The sequence below is a fragment of the Entelurus aequoreus genome, linkage group LG26, assembly GCF_033978785.1.
Source record: "Entelurus aequoreus isolate RoL-2023_Sb linkage group LG26, RoL_Eaeq_v1.1, whole genome shotgun sequence".
NCBI lineage: Eukaryota > Metazoa > Chordata > Actinopteri > Syngnathiformes > Syngnathidae > Entelurus > Entelurus aequoreus.
Window position 1 is genome coordinate 32,645,861 of NC_084756.1, and position 17,752 is coordinate 32,663,612.

The following is a 17,752-nucleotide window of genomic DNA, read 5'->3' on the forward strand; positions in this document are numbered from 1 at the left end:
CACGCTACACCGCTACAACAAAGATGACGGGGAGAAGACGCTGTCGAAGGTGAGCCACGTAAATAAGACCGCCCACAAAACGGCACATCTTAAAGCGACTGTCGGAAAGCGACTTGAAGATGATCTGTAAAACATCATCTATGCAACATTTTGACCAAAGAACCACCATTACATTTTATGTAGACCAGTGCTTTTCAACCACTGTGCCGCGGCACACTAGTGCCGCGAGATACAGTCTGGTGTGCCGTGGGAGATTATCTATTTTCACCTATTTTGGTTAAAAAATATTTTTTGCAAAGCAGTAATTATAGTCTGCAAATGATGTGTTGTTGTTGAGTGTCGGTGCTGTCTAGAGCTCGGCAGAGTAACCGTGTAATACTCTTCCATATCAGTAGGTGGCAGCAGGTAGCTAATTGCTTTGTAGATGTCGGAAACAGCGGGAGGCAGTGTGCAGGTAAAATGTGTCTAATGTTTAAACTAAAAATAAACAAAAGGTGAGTGCCCCTAAGAAAAGGCATTGAAGCTTAGGGAAGGCTATGCAGAACAAAACTAAAACTGAACTGGCTACAAAGTAAACAAAAACAGAATGCTGGACGAAAGCAAAGACTTACTGTGGAGCAAAGACGGCGTCCACAATGAACATGACATGACAATCAACAATGTCCCCACAAAGAAGGATAAAAACAACTGAAATATTCTTGATTGCTAAAACAAAGTAGATACTGGTTATATCGCTCAAAGGAAGACATGAAACTGCTACAGGAAAATACCAAAAAAAGAGAAAAAGCCACCAAAATAGGAGCGCAAGACATGAACTAAAACACTACACACAGGAAAACAGCAAAAAAGTCAAAATAAGTCACGTCGTGATGTGACAGGTGGTGACAGTACACCTACTTTGAGACCAGAGCTATATTGATGCATGCTTGGTTATGCTTTAAAGTCATATCCAACAATTGCGACAACAAGGTTTTAGTGGTTAGAGTGTCCGCCCTGAGATCGGTAGGTTGGAGTTCAAATCCCTGCCGAGTCATACCAAAGACTATAAAAATGGGACCCATAACCTCCCTGCTTGGCACTCAGCAACAAAGGGTTGGAGTTGGGGGTTAAATCACCAAAAGGATTCCCGGGCGCGGCGCCGCTGCTGCCCACTGCTCCCCAAGGGGATGGGACAAATGCAGAGGACAAATTTCACCACATCTAAGTGTGTGTGTGACAATCATTGGTACTTTAATCTTTAATTTTTAATCTTACTGTCAACTGCGTTTCGTTTTTTAATGATTTCTGCTGGTGTGTGATTTTTTCAAAGCAAAAAATATGCCTTGGCTCAAAAAAGGTTGAAAAACACTGATGTAGACCACAAGGAAGTGTTTTACATTTAGAAAAAAATTACAATAATATGACTCCTTTAATGCGCCCTATATATAATCCGGTCCACCTTATGTATGAAAAAAGATCAAAAATAGACCATTCATTGGCAGTGCGCTTTATAATCCGGTGCGCCCTATGTTCCAGAAAATACAGTAAGTGATCATTGAGAATAAATGTAAAGGTAAAATATAGTGTTGAAATGCACCCAATTGCAGGAAATGTAGTCTTGATTTTCAAAAATGTCTTTCAGGTTTGCCTGTCAGCACTTTGTGCTGATAGAAATGTTATAAATGGTAAATGGGTTATACTTGTATAGCGCTTTTATACCTTCAAGGTACTCAAAGCGCTTTGACACTATTTCCACATTCACCCATTCACACACACATTCACACACTGATGGCGGCTGCCATGCAAGGCCCTAACCATGACCCATCAGGAGCAAGGGTGAAGTGTCTTGATCAAGGACACAACGGGCGTGACGAGGTTGGTAGAAGGTGGGGATCGAACCAGGAACCCTCAGGTTGCTGGCACAGCCACTCTCTCAACCCCGCCACGCCTTCCCCTAATGTTCCTCTTCTGGGATGCTGTCCTTTAAAAAGGTTAAGATCCTTTTTCATTGTTGCTGTGTTTGTGTACACGCCCACTGAGAGCTGTGTTTACCTTTAGATGTCAACAACTGTCATGTTTTTTTTCATGATGGAACAACATCTGCAATTGAGAGAAGATTGTGTTGAGTGATTGGAATGCTTGCCGGTACGCACAGGTCCAAGAGCACGTGGACATGTTTGTCCCCACATCCTTGCTTAGACGAGGTGACTTTCCTGAACAATATAATTAAACTTTGTCCTTTCGCCGTCCTCTCGCCTTCTTGTCCTGTGTTCTCGTCTGGAGGGATGAAAGTCTCCACCACACTTAGATGATTATGTTGTTTTCCTTCAAAGTCACCTTATTTCTCTTGTGTTTCTCCGACAAGCAGATTACAATAAACAATCTGTGTATTTTCATGATGCTCCCTCCCAAGAAGCTCAAGTTCATAAAATGTATCATCGAGAACAGGCGTTCCTAACCTTTTTGACCTCAGGGCCCAACTTTTGTACTCCATAGGGGCCCACACAAATATTACAACTTAATTGTGTGAATGCCTTAGAGCAGTGGTTCTTAACCTGGGTTCGATCAAACCCTAGGGGTTCGGTGAGTCGGGCTCAGGGGTTTGGCGGAGGTCAAGACACACCCGACTCATCGTGTAAATAAAAACTTCTCCCTATCGGCGTATTACGGATACGGCAACAGCAGAAGTCACACTGATTTGCAGGTGTGTCATTTGTTGTGAGTTTATGCACTGTGTTGGTTTTGTTGTTTGAACAAGGTGATGTTCATGCACGCTTCATTTTGTGCACCAGTAAAAAAACATGGTAACACTATAGTATGGGTAACATATTCACCATTAATTAGTTGCTTATTAACATGCAAATTAGTAACATATTGGCTCTTAACTAGTCATTATTAAGTACTTATTAATGCCTTATTCGGCATGACATTATTATAACCCTAACCCTCTAACCCTAACCAAATAACTCTAAATTAAGTCTTTGTTACTTAGAATATGTTCCCCTAGTGTCCAAAAAACTCTAAATTAAGTCTTTGTTACTTAGAATATGTTCCCCATACTAAAGTGTTACCAAAAACATATAACTTTGTCTTGAATTTGAAAAAACCCAACATTTTATTTTTAACTAAAGAAAGGTTCGGTGAATGCGCCTATGAAACTGGTGGGGTTCGGTACCTCTAACAAGGTTAAAAACCACTGCTTTTTACACCAAAATGTATCTATTTATTCTTAAACTTCTTCTTATTCTTCTTGTCCAGATTTTGGCGCGCTCTACCTTCCACATTTTTCACCCGATTCCAACTGGTCCAACTTCAAACTGTTCGGCCTGTTCGGGAATCGCAGGCTTTCCCTCGACAAATTCCCAGAATTCCAGATTTTCCGGGACATTTTTCCCATTCAAAATGAATTGGCCATTTTTCAAACTTCCACTTTTTTCAACCGATTCCAACCATTCCACCTTCAACACATTCCACCATTCTAGTAATTCAAACTACCTTTTTTACAAGCTCCAAAAAATTCCAGGATTTTCCAGAATTCCTGGTTTTCCAAAGCCCTATATCCACCCTTCTGGCGACTACTCCTTCCACATTTTTCAACCCACTTCAACCGTTCTACCGTCAAAACATTCCTCTTAATCAGGACAAAAAACTAAGTTGTTTTTTGAACTGGAAAAATTCCAGGTTTTCCCGAAATTCCAGGAATTACATAATACCATTTCTCAGTTCGGATAGGTTGATTGGCAACACTAAATTGGCCCTAGTGTGTGAATGTGAGTGTGAATGTTGTCTGTCTATCTGTGTTGGCCCTGTGATGAGGTGGTGACTTGTCCAGGGTGTACCCCGCCTTCCGCCCGAATGCAGCTGAGATAGGCACCAGCACCCCCCGCGACCCCAAAAGGGACACGCTGTAGAAAACGGATGGATGGGCATTTCTCAGTTCAACACGTTACTACTTCAACATCTCTCGACCGATTTGAAAAATTCCAACACCAACCATTTCAACTCTTTCAGACCATTCAAGTTGTTGTTTTTTTACCATTTTCAAAAAAATTCCCGCTTTTCTCGAAATTCCCAAATTTTTTTGAAATTCCCATTGAAATCAATGGGACATTCTTCAAAGTTCCACAACTCCCACATTTTTCATCTGATTCAAACTGTTTCAACTTCAAAATATTCAGCCTGTTTGGGAATTGTGTGCTCTACTTTCAACAATTCTAAAAAAAATCCAGGATTTCAGTTAAACTTCAGCATTGGAGCATTCACATGCAAGTCCTTCAGGAATTGCCTCATCTAGTTACTAATCTTACTCGTGCTGGGTTTTTCCTGCGTTCGAAATTGCGTAGCGGCCGCCTCCAGCTAATTTTGTGCCGCCCCCAGCCAGAACGATTGATATCCCTCAACACAGCGTAAAGCTCCGGCTGTGTTGATTTTAACTGCAGTTGCAGCGTTGCGCCACTATAGAGGCGCTATATCGACAGCAGTGCACCGGAAAGACTTGAAGCAACTACCGAAGAAGAAACAGATCGAATTGTGTTTTTTCCCGCTACTTGGTGCATAAAGTTGACCGCCGTAACAAGTGGATTTCTGCCATACGGAGCATGATACAGAGGGATCACTGGACTCCTATAGAACACTCCAGACTGTGCTGTGAACATTTTATTTCTGGTAAGTGAACACAGCTAGTAGTGTTAGCTTCGTTTCCAACCTTTTCTGACTAATTATGATATATCGATTGATTGAAGAATTTATTAAAAGTTTGCATAGGATCAGGTAGAGTTTCATTACGATCTGGCCCGCAAACACCTGGAAATGATACGTGTCAATAAAGTACTTAATATTGTGTATGTAATGTAATGGATTTTTTTCATTTTGACAGAAAAATGTATGTACTACTTGAAATTGCATGTATTTTAAACTTTAACAGTATCCAATATTGCAACAAATATTACAGTATATTATCATACTTTCCAAATATTTTTTGTCTAAATAAAAATAAGTACTTAAATATTTGCTTGACTTATGATTTTACAGCACACTACCCATCAAATTAATACAAATTACACAATTTACAGCATATTACTGTAAATTGAAAAAAAATAAAAACATGTTTGCGTTAAAATTCTGGCTGTATGTTGTGTAAACCTCACAAATAGAACCACAGTTAAATGAATGAATGAGGCAATACTAAGGAACCGGGAAGGAGGGCCACAGTGAAAAGGATGTCATTGAGGGCTCATTTGAACATGTGAAACTGATTAATAGGGTTCCCTCTTCTTTAGGGAGCGCACACACACGCACGCACGCACGCACACACACACACACACACACACACACACACACACACGCACACACACTCTTGTATTTGTTACCTTCTTGAGACCTCCGAAAAATGCCTACCTCTTTAGGACCACGCTTTCTACATATTCAAAGATTTGTATTTACAACATTAATAATATATTCATACTATGCAAATATAAAAAAGCTTGTTGTGAAAAATGTGTTGGAATTTCACAAGAAAAAGGTCACAATTTCACAAGAAAAAATTAGAATTTTCGCAGTGTTATAATAAAAGTCGTAATTTTAGTCAACGCAAGTCAAAATTTTACAAGAAAAACTGAACATTTGTGCAATATTATGATAAAAGTTGGTTTTTTACTCAATAGCAGTCGCAATTTTACAAGAAAAGCTTAACATTTTGGCAATTTTATGAAAAGGGTCTTAATTATACTCGACAAAAGTCACAATTTTATAAGAAAACTTTCAAATTTTGGCAATATTATAATAATAATCGGAATTTTGGCTAAATAATTATATCTACTATAACAATTTTACTCAAAAAATTTCACTATTTTACAAGAACAACAAAAAAATCGCAATATTGTGATAAAAGTCAGAATTTTATATGACAAATGTCACCACTTTGCATTAAAAGGTAATCATTTTACATTAAAAAAATAATTTATGAGAAAATATTGCAATATTAGAGAAGCAGAAAGAATATGAGAAATTGTTCCCAATTTTATAAGAAAAAGTCGACACTGTGAGAAAAAAACTGCTTTTAGTTAATTTTTTTAATTTTTATAAATTGTTTTTTGTAATTGGTTTTAATCTTCATTATTTACTTCAAGTTATTACAGTATGTCTCTATATACATATTTATTTTATTTTTTTAAATAAATGTTGGCCAAAAGGGGCACATTTCAATTTCTTACACGCACTTGTTATTACATATGCTGGCCAGAGGGGGAGCACTTCAAATTTTCACACACACTTATTTTTTCATATGTTGACCAGAGGGAGAGCACTTTTAAAACCGACACAGTCAATTTGAAAAATCCCTCCTTTTTGGGACCACCCTCATTTTAATAGATTTCACCACCAGGGGTGCAAATGAGACATTCTCTATTAGATGCAATGGTTTTCCGTATTAGGACCATGATTTATGTCATCCCTCGTTCATCGGTCCTCATATGGAAGCTACTTTTCTTTGTTGATGTCTCCAGAAGGGTGAAAATACAAGAACACACACACACACACACACACACTCACTCACTCACTCACACACTCAAAGCGGTGCACCAATCCCCCAAATGTCTTTTATTAATTGTTTCCTGCAGCCTCGGTGGTCGTTAACAGCTGGACAGACCCTCAACAACCACCCTGCTTGATTTAATGGCGCCCGTCAGGCAGCGGGCAGACACAGTCAGATTGTCAAACCATCATTTGAAAAAAAAAAAACAATAATCACTTATCAATATGATTAATCCAAGTTAATGACTTGCTCTCATAATTTCAAATAACTTTAAAAAAGACCACAACATTTTGACACAAAATACGTTTTTTTTGTCAGATTGTCATACAGGAACATTTTTTCATTATGTAACTTGTAATGAAATAGTCTAATAAAAAGGCTAAATAAATGTTAGTCCTGTATTTAAAAACAATCTTTGTGTTTTTGTTCAATAAAAGTCTTGATATATATTCTTTTTTTTTTATTACATTGTGCCTATTGCTTCATTTTTTAAATGTTTTTTCTCAGGGCCATAACAACCCCCAACCCCTAATGTGGGGGTCAGCAACCCGCGGCTCTAGAGCCACATGCGGCGAGCCCTGGTGGCTCCCTGGAGCTGGTTTGAAAATGTATCGAAATAGAACAAAAAATGGGGTGAAAAATGTTTTGTGTTGTAATATGGTTTCTGTAGGAAGACAAACACGTCACAAACCTTCCTAATTGTTAGCAAGCCCACTGTTTAATAGGTTTGTGTTCATGCTTCACTGATGACACTATTTGGCGAGCGTCGTTTTGTCGTACTAATTTCAGCGGCCCTTGAACTCACCATTGTGTGCACTGTGACTCAACAGTTTGTTTACATGTACAACTTTCTCCGAAGCTGCCACAGAAAGACGTGTGTAATGCCACTCCTGCTTTGTCTCATTTTGTCCACCAAGCGTTTTATACTGTGCGTGAATGCACAAAAGTGAGCTTTGTTGATGTTATTGACTTGTTGGAGTGCTAATCAGGCATATTTGGTCACTGCATGACTGCAAGCTAATCAATGCTAACATGCTATTTAGGCTAGCTGTATGTACATATTGCATCATTATGCCTCGTTTGTAGGTATATTTAATTTCCTTTACTTATGTCCTCTGTGTATTTAGTTTATTGTTATTATCTGTATGTAATATTGGCTGCATGTCTGATAGTTGTTTGTGTGCCATGTTGTTCCAGACCACAGCAAACTACCCAGCTTGCAAAAATTTTTAAAATCCATTAGAAGAAGACAGCCTGCTGTTTCCTTTAACTTGGACACACACATCTATACCTCGTTTCCAGGAGTTATCTCACCTTCTGAGAAGTTTTACTAATGTTTTACAATGTTGTAAAAATGTGTAGTATAAATATTATATTTCAACATTTCTATCAATGAAGATTTGTGTCAGCCTGCGACACATAGTCATTTTGAAAGTAGGCTAATAGAGGTATAGCTCGGTTGGTAGAGCGGCCGTGCCAGCAACTTGAGGGTTACAGGTTCGATCCCCGCTTCCGCCATCCTAGTCACTGCCGTTGTGTCCTTGGGCAAGACACTTTACCCACCTGCTCCCAGTGCCACCCACACTGCTTTAAATGTAACTTAGATATTGGGTTTCACTATGTAAAGCGCTTTGAGTCACTAGAGAAAAGTACTGTATAAATATAATTCACTTCACTATTTATTGATTTGTTCTTTCAAAATAAAACAAAACTATGTTTAATCCACTGAGTTTTAAGTAACTTTGAGTTAATTACTTTCAGTAGCAGTTACATAATCTGCAAACAAGTTAATATTAATTAAAAGTAAAAAGTTTTATAAACTTAAAAAGAAGGAAAATGTTACTCACACTCAACAATTTTAAATAAGTACAACTTCTAACAACTTTTTAAGTTTACACTACTTATTCTAATTAATTATTTTGAGCATTTGGGTTCACAGTGTAACTTAGAGGAATTACCCAGGGTGTGATGAAGTATTTTGAGGTTGTGGTCGTGTTGTAGTGGCCGGGTGACAACTGTAGGATTGACGCTTGGAGGATCCTCCAGGCTACCAGTGAGTACTGTAATCTACAGTAGAACACACTCAAGGCTAATATATTGGGTGAAACCAGTGTAAAGGTGACTATATGGATAATATTTTACTCTACAAAGCTCTAATAATGTTAAACATGTTCAGAAGGTCATAAACAGTTTTTAAAGCTCTAAATGAAAATATTGGATTTATTACGGAAATTCATGGTCAGGCCTGGAACCAATTAACAGTGATTAACAATGGAAGACTGTAATATACTCTACTTGGAGTGTAACAGATTACTTCAAAAAACAAGTTATTTGAACTCCAGAGTACATATTTTTAATTTATTTATTATAATATCTTACAGTGAATAACATCTGAATTCTTATTGAACACATTTTTGTCATCACGGTATTTATTTGTCATCGTGTTTTGAGGTCGGTGCAAACGCCACCGACATTGTCTCCTTCCTTGCCACACAAGCACACAATCCAACGGGTGTGTTTTCATCAGCTGGGATGAGTCATAAATCAAGCTCATGATATGCTGCACCTCCCCCACCTTTTTTAATCACATGTGCATCTGGCTCGGCTTGGCTTGGATTGGTTTCTCTGGGAATATAACACATGATGCAGACAGTGGGGCCAGGTGCACCGTTATCTCCTACACTTCACTGGCAGATATGGATTTTTATATATCTGTGTGTGTGTGTGTGTGTGTGTGTGTGTGTGTGGGGGGGGGGGGGGGGGTGGGGGGCTGTAATTCCGCACTAAAATTAATTTTTATTCCACTCTTTTACCACACTCAGCTACTTCCACATAGAAATGGGGAATATGTCCTAAAATCTACATTGTGACATATATTGAAGCATACTGTGATACCAATATAAATCGTACTATATTATTTGGTATATACCATATTTCCCGGACCATAGGGCGCACCGGATTAAAAGGCACACTGCAGATGAGTGGTCTATTTCCGATCTTTTGTCATATATAAGGCGCACCGGATTATAGGGCGCATTAAAGGAGTCATATTATTATTAGAGATGTCCGATAATGGCTTTTTTGCCGATATTCCGATATTGTCTAACTCTTAATTACCGATACAGATATCAACCGATACCGATATATACAGTTGTGGAATTAAACACATTATTATGCCTAATTTTGTTGTGATGCCCCGCTGGATGCATTAAACAATGTAACAAGGTTTTCCAAAATAAGAGAACTTCATTTCAAGTTTTGGAAATGCCAACATGGCACTGCCATATTTATTATTGAAGTCACAAAGTGCATTATTTTTTTTAACATGCCTCAAAACAGCAGCTTGGAATTTGGGACATGCTCTCCCTGAGAGAGCATTAGGAGGTTGAGGTGGGCGGGGTTGGGGGGGGGGCAGGATTGAGGTGGGGGCGTAGGGGGTAGAGGGGGTGTATATTGTAGCGTCCCGGAAGAGTTAGTGCAGCAAGGGGTTCTGGGTATTTGTTCTGTTGTGTTTATGTTGTGTTTCGGTGCGGATGTTCTCCCAAAATGTGTTTGTTATTCTTGTTTGGTGTGGGTTCACAGTGTGGCGCATATTTGTAACAGTGTTAAAGTTGTTTATACGGCCACCCTCAGTGTGACCTGTATGGCTGTTGACCAACTATGCGTTGCATTCACTTGCGTGTGTGAAAAGCCGTAGATATTATGTGACTGGGTCGGCACACAAAGGAAGTGCCTTCAAGGTTTATTGGCGCTCTGTACTTCTCCCTACGTCCGTGTACACAGCGGCGTTTTAAAAAGTCATACATTTTACTTTTTGAAACCGATACCGATAATTTTGAAACAGATACCGATAATTTCCGATATTACATTTTTAAAGCATTTATCGGCCGATAATATCAGCAGTCCGATATTATCGGACATCCCTCATTTTTTTTTTTTCCCAAATGTAAAAGACTTCCTTGTGGTCTACATAACATGTAATGGTGGTTCTTTGGTCAAAATGTTGCATAGATGATGTTTTACACATCATCTTCAAGTCGCTTTCTGACAGTCGCTTCCGGATGCGCCATTCTGTGGGCGGTCTTATTTACGTGGCTCACCTTCGACAGTGTCTTCTCCCCGTCATCTTTGTTGTAGCGGTGTAGTGTGCAAGGACGGGAGTGGAAGAAGTGTCAAAAGATGGAGCTAACTGTTTTAATGACATTCACACTTTACTTCAATCAATAACTGAGCAGCATCTCCTCATTCAGAAACAACAACACCGGAAATGTGTCCCGTGAAAAACCGTTCGACCAGAACTCTAATAACTAAAGTTCCTTGGGTGAATAATGTAAACTCACTACACCGGTATGTTTTAGCGCTTTCATGGTGAGTTTACTGACAGATATAAGTAAGAACTTTACACTACTTTATATTAGAAATGGCTACAGCGGAGGATGAATGTCCCATAACAAGAAGTAAAGAAAAAGAAGAAGCTTATTGACGACGCAGTCACCACAAATTACAAAGGCGGAAGCGCGTAATTTTTCAGGATTCATGCAGAACCCAAATACAGATCAGCAGGTACCAGAAGGTAAGAAAAGTGGCTTTTGCATAATATTGCGAGACAAAACGGCAGATAATATGTCTCACCTTATACACACACCATAATAGATTAAGATTAAGATTAAAGTAGCAATGATTGTCACACACACACTAGATGTGGTGAAATTTGTCCTCTGCATTTGTCCCATCCCCTTGGGGAGCAGTGGGCAGCAGCGGCGCCACGCCCGGGAATCATTTTGGTGATTTAACCCCCAACTCCAACCCTTTGTTGCTGAGTGCCAAGCAGGGAGGTTATGGGTCCCATTTTTATAGTCTCTGGTATGACTCGGCTGGGATTTGAACTCGGACACTCTAACCACTAGGCCACTGATAATACTCCTATGTTGAAGCACAGTACAATCCGGTGCTTATAGCTTACCAAAGTCGTACTAAAACATTTTGATAGATTTTTGAGCGCCGTGTGTAATGTTCTATATTTTCAATGGAACATATTGGTGTTGTTTACTTGAGTCATATTGCCATAATAGTGCAGTCTGCATGTATCTCTTATGTTTGACTGCCATCTACTGGTGACACTTAACACCATGTACCAGATAAAATTGCTTCGAGGTCGGTAAGCAAAACCAGAATGATTCCGTACATTAGGCGCACCGGGTTATAAGGCGCACTGTCGAGTTTTGAGGGAAAAAAGATTTTAAGTGCGCCTTTTAGTCCGAAAAATACGGTACATTATTTCCTATGGGAAAATGACTTCGGTTTTCATACGATTTGTTTTGGCTTTTGTACGAGTTTGGAAAGTGTTACTAACAAAAACCGAGGAACCATTTTAATCCTTTCATTCGCAGGAGACATATGTTCATGCGCGCAGCACACATTCATCCACACAAAAATGCAAAAGCCCTGAAAGCTTCTTCCTCTTTAATTCCTGTCATGTATTTGTTCGTATTATTTGAAGCTGCGAGCACAAAAGCTGTGGCTGGTCTTCATCTAATGATGTCTGCCTCCTGGCCACATGCCAGCGGACTGTGCAGCCTGACCTCCCATGTCAGCTCACTCAGACCTTATTTCCAACTTTGCCTGGATTCCCGGCACAATCAGTCATTGTTATTCTTCTTTGTCTGCCCAAATAATGCTGGATCACTGACCCTGTCGCACTATGAGGAATGAGACAGTACACACATGTATGTCATTACATATGCAAGTCCTAATTGGAATGTAGGACACATGAATATTCAGTGCACGCCCTTTTGAAGTTTTTCATTTATTTCACTTTTTTTTTATCACATTTTACAGCCTTTCACACACTTCTACATAATCTTATTAGGATCGGAATCTGATTTATTGGCCAAGTATGTTGAACACACACGGAATTTGACTTGGAAGACTGTGCTCTCTTTGTTCAATGTAAACAATAAATATTGATGACTAACTAAATATGTAAATATGAAATAACTAATATGTGCAAGGTGGATGAATAATACTGCAGTGGTGGATTGAGCAAAGTAAAAAGATGATGACTAGGCATGAGTTAGTATATTCTAGTGTTGTCCCGATACCAATGTTTTTGGTACTGATACCGGTACCAAAATGTATTTCGATACTTTTCGGTACTTTCCGATACTTTTTTAAATAAAAGGGACCACAAAAAATGGCTTTATTTTAACAAAAAATCTTAGGGTACATTAAACATATGTTTCTCATTGCAATTTTGTCCTTAAATAAAATAGTGAACATACAAGACAACTTGTCTTTTAGTAGTAAGTAAACAAACAAAGGCTCCTAATTAGTCTGCTGACATATGCAGCAACATATTGTGTCATTTATCTACCTATTATCTTGTCAACATTATTAAGGACAAGTGGTAGACAATTAATTATTAATCTACTTGTTCATTTACTGTTAATATATGCTTATTTTCTATTTTAACATGTTCTATCTACACTTCTGTTAAAATGTAATAATCACTTATTCTTCTGTTGTTTGATACTTTACATTAGTTTTGGATGATACCACAAATTTAGGTATCAATTCGATACCAAGTAGTTACAGGATCATACATTGGTCATAATTTAAGTCCTCATGTGTCCAGAGACATATTTCCTGAGTTTAGAAACATAATATAAATTTAAAAAAATCGAAAGAAGATGTTGTGATGCCAAAAAATATCGACATAATCCTAGTAGTATCGACTAGATACGCTCCTGTACTTGGTATCAATACAGTGGATGTCAGGTATAGATCCACCACTGGCGTTTGTTTACATTTTGACGCCGGTGAGCTACGGTGTGTAGTGAAGCAGGTTTAGCTATTCCTCGTCCTGCAGTGATAATGATACTTGTAAGAAACATACTTTATTTGTCGCCATGGAGACAAGGATTAGTGATTTAGAAGTAGCTACAACACTGCCGACTGGGGCTGGACTTTAGCCACTTGCTAGCTAGCCATGTTTTAAAGCACCTCTTCCTGAGGGCGTTTCAGTGTTATAACTTCACCTTTATCTTTACTTTTTAAGCCAAAAATGCATCTAGTCTGAACATGCTCCCCTGCTTGTAAAACCAGCAATGACACTATGTGACAACGGCGGGGCGGCGGGGGGCCGGTACTTTTTAGAGGCGGTATAGTACCGAATATGATTCATTAGTATCGCGATAATATACTAATACCGGTATACCGTACAACCCTACTTGTGAGCCAAAAGAAGTACTTCCTGAGAAACACAGTTTGTGGCTTCAGAGTCGCAGCTGTATCGGTCACATGTTTTTTGTTGTTTTCTTAAAGTGACACACACACATTTAGCCATCGAGGGACACAAAATCCCTCCTAGTGTGTCACAATGCATGGCTGCTTCAGTCTGGTTCGGGCCATCATCAGTTTTTACCTTTAAAGTCCTGCGAGTCCTTCACAGGGTTGACAAAGGGTCACACAAAGTATTGTGACAAGCCCACCTCCAGGGTGGCCCGCTGTGGCAGAGCAGGTTTGTTGCTGCACTCATCTGAAAGATAACTCGCTCTAGTTGTTGCATGTTGTATTCAATTATGTGACACATGTAATACCTGACACAAACACACACACTATTTTGCACAAATACTGTAGATCTGTAGAGACAAAATAGGAGCAGGGCTCTGCCACCTGTATCATGGAAATCAACAATACTTTGTATATTTTTAATTTGATTACTTTGTATATAATTGAATATACTACTACAAAATTCAATGAGACATGGTCTGGAAGGACGGACGAATAATTAGGTTATGGTTGATGGGTGTCTCGGGTCAAACTTGGAGATGGATTAAAGATGTTTTACTATATATATATATATATATATATATATACAGGTAATAATTGGGTCAGAGCTGTCAACAATGTACCAAGTACAAAACCCCAAAACCAGTGAAGTTGGCACGTTGTGTAAATGGTAAATAAAAACAGAATACAATGATTTGCAAATCCTTTTCAACCTATATTCGATTGAATAGACTGCAAAGACAAGATATTTAATGTTCAAACTGGTAAACATTATTGTTTGCAAGTATTAGCTCATTTGGAATTTGATGCCTGCAACATGTTTCAAAAAAGTTGGCACAAGTGACAAAAAAGACTGATAAAGTTGAGGAATGCTCATCAAACACTTATTTGGGACATCCCACAGGTGAACAGGCTAATTGGGAACAGGTGGGTGCCATGATTGGGTATAAAAAGCAGCTTCCATGAAATGCTCAGTCATTCACAAACAAGGATGGGGCGAGGGTCACCACTTTGTCAACAAATGCGTGAGCAAATTGTCCAACAGTGTAGAACAACATTTGTCAAGCAGCTATTGCAAGGAATTTAGGGATTTCACCATCTACGCTCCGTAATATTATCAAAAGTTTCAGAGAATTTTGAGAAATCACTGCACGTAACATTGAATGCCCGTGATCTTCGATCCCTCAGGCGGTACTGCATCAAAAAGCGACATCAGTGTGTAAAGGATATCACCACATGGGCTCAGGAACACTTCAGAAAACCACTGTCAGTAGCTGCAGTGCGTCGCTACATCTGTAAGTGCAAGTTAAAAGTCTACTATACCTGCTCACTGGCCTAGTGGTTGGAGTGTCCGCCCTGAAATCGTTAGGTCGTGAGTTCAAACCCCGGCCGAGTCATACCAAAGACTATAAAAATGGGAGCCATTACCTCCCTGCTTGGCACTCAGCATCAAGGGTTGGAATTGGGGGTTAAATCACCAAATATGATTCCAGGGCGCGGCCACTGCTGCTGCTCACTGCTCCCCTCACCTCCCAGGGGGTGAGGGTGATGGGTCAAATGCAGAGGATAATCTCACCACACCTAGTGTGTGTGTGTGACAATCAATGGTACTTTTACTTTAACTTTACTATGCAAAGCGAAAGCCATTTATCAACAACACCCAGAAATTTCGCCGGCTTTGCTGCTATATAAATAAACTTTGATTGATTGATTGATATTTGAAGCTTTACGGAAACGTGGTGGAAATCACAAATGAAATTCAAGAGGCAGTAAGTATGGTGGAAAAGTATTGTGGGGGTTTGAAGTTTTTAGTTGTGGAAGACAAAAAGAGTCATTGCTCCTGTTACGTTGTATGGCCAAGAAATAGAACAAAAACATTTATGAATGTAAGTGTGTGTTGGCCCTGTGACGAGGTGGCGACTTGTCCAGGGTGTACCCCACCTTCCGCCCAATTGTAGCTAAGATAGGCTCCAGCACCCCCCACGACCCCGAAAGGGATAAGCGGTAGAAAATGGATGGATGGATGGAAGGAAGTTTTTGGGTCTGTTGATGGACGCTTGAACGACATAGAATGCACATGTTACCAGCATTGTTTCCAGGTGTTAAACAATATTGAATGTGATGAGATGTCCGGCAGGTGAAGAGAGGGGCGCCATGATAGCTATGATAAGGGTGATTTTACATTATGGATGTATTGTTTACGGGTCAATAGTGTGTTAAAGAAATGAGAAGAAAAGCACTGAGGCTCTGTTGTGGAGCTTTCAGGACAACTCCTCTTTCTGCCCCACAGGTACAGATGCGGGAGATGCCATTGGAGTTGAGGAATAAGCAACTGACTGTGCAATACTGGGTGAGTCTCAGAGGTCTCTGTGAAATGCAGCATCCAACAATAAGTACGATGTTAGGAGCTCAATATGATTGTTTTGCATGGAGAAGCAGAAGATATGACATTAACACAAATTAAGATTTAGATTTATTGGTCCCTGTTGGGGAAATTCATTTTCACTGCAGAACATTTGAACAATAGACATTACACATCACGAAACAAAAATAACAAAAAGACATCATACATGACCAACACACATTTACAGGCTTGTCAGACAGGGATCAGGCTTTTCCTGAGGCCTCCGGAATTTGATGGTTCTGTACCTGCGCCCTGATGGTAGTGGGATGATGTATTGGTGTAGTGGGTGAGTGATATCCTGGACTATCGTGTTTGCCAGTCGAATGATGGACCTGTGGTTTGAATCTGGAATGTTGGGTGTGGGTAGGCCGATGATTTTAGCTGCTAGGTTTGTGATGCGTGTGAGTTTGTTACAGTAAGCATAGTGAAAAAACATGTGGAAGTTCCCAAGTTTTCTAACAGTTACTCCTCCATGGTTGTTCTCGGCGGGTTGGGTGGATATATGGCCTCAGCAAAAGGTCAAGTGCTGAGTGAAAGTGTGGCAGAGTTGGAATACAAAATAGTTAGTTTACTCCGATATTTACGGACAGATCTAAAAATCCAATCACAAGAAGTACACTCTTTGCTTTTGTAGTACAAGGCTCCGGAATGCAGTTAAAGAAAGAACAACACACCATTTGGCAGTGTTTATAGTCCAGCTATTGGCAATCCCAGCGGGTAGAAGAGTCACCGCTAAAAAAGGTGGTGGTCTGCTCCGACTCAAAGTCTGCGTTAATCTCTATTCAATATTTTAAGTCGCAAAGCCCACAAGATATAGTTAATGACATATATGGAGTATTGTTCGGGCTTGAGAGGGTGAATACATGCGTAAGGTTTTTCTGGGTTCCAGCTCACACAGGCATTAAGGGCAATGAATTGGTAGATCAGCTGACAAAGCAGACACTAATGGCTGAGCAGCACAGATACGTACCTCTCTGTCAGGCAGAGGCAAAATCATTAATTCAAGGAAATCTTTTGAAAAAGTGGCAATTACACTGCACATGAGTACAACAAGAAGACACTTGCAACACAGAACACAGGAGAGGAACGGGAAGAACTGTAAGGGGGAGCTCAAAAGAGGAAGGAATCATATCACACCAGACTGAATAAGACATTGCACCTTATAAACAAACACCCAACAGGATTCCGTTACCGCTCTAATCATTCATTGTGGGAAATACAGTAGAGAAAGGAGAAAACTAAGAGAGGTAGTTAGAATGTACAGAGGGAAGTTACTCTCAAAGGGGTACTAAGCAGCAACCAGAACATTTTTGTGAACTTTTTAGAAGAGACTGGTTTATGGAATATAATTTAGTGTGGGAAGGTATATATTAAGTTAAGTTAAAGTACCAATGATTGTCACACACACATTAGGTGTGGTGAAATTTGTCCTCTGCATTTGACCCATCCCCTTGTTCCACCCCCTGGGAGGTGAGGGGAGCAGTGAGCAGCAGCGGTGGCCGTGCCCGGGAATCATTTTTGGTGATTTAACCCCCAATTCCAACCCT

The 17,752-nt window shown here is 39.6% G+C and overlaps 1 protein-coding gene across 3 annotated transcripts in view; it reads left to right on the forward strand.

Annotated features, from left to right (window-relative positions):
* plxnb1b (plexin b1b) overlaps nt 1–17,752 on the forward strand; it is a 198,064-nt gene that overhangs the window by 44,014 nt on the left and 136,298 nt on the right. For 2 of the 3 annotated variants that reach the window (XM_062037858.1, XM_062037861.1), the window contains exon 2: nt 16,092–16,151. The gene's annotated coding sequence lies outside the window, so the exon portion shown is untranslated. The remainder of the gene's footprint in view (nt 1–16,091; nt 16,152–17,752) is intronic. The other variant, XM_062037859.1, reaches the window with a different exon arrangement.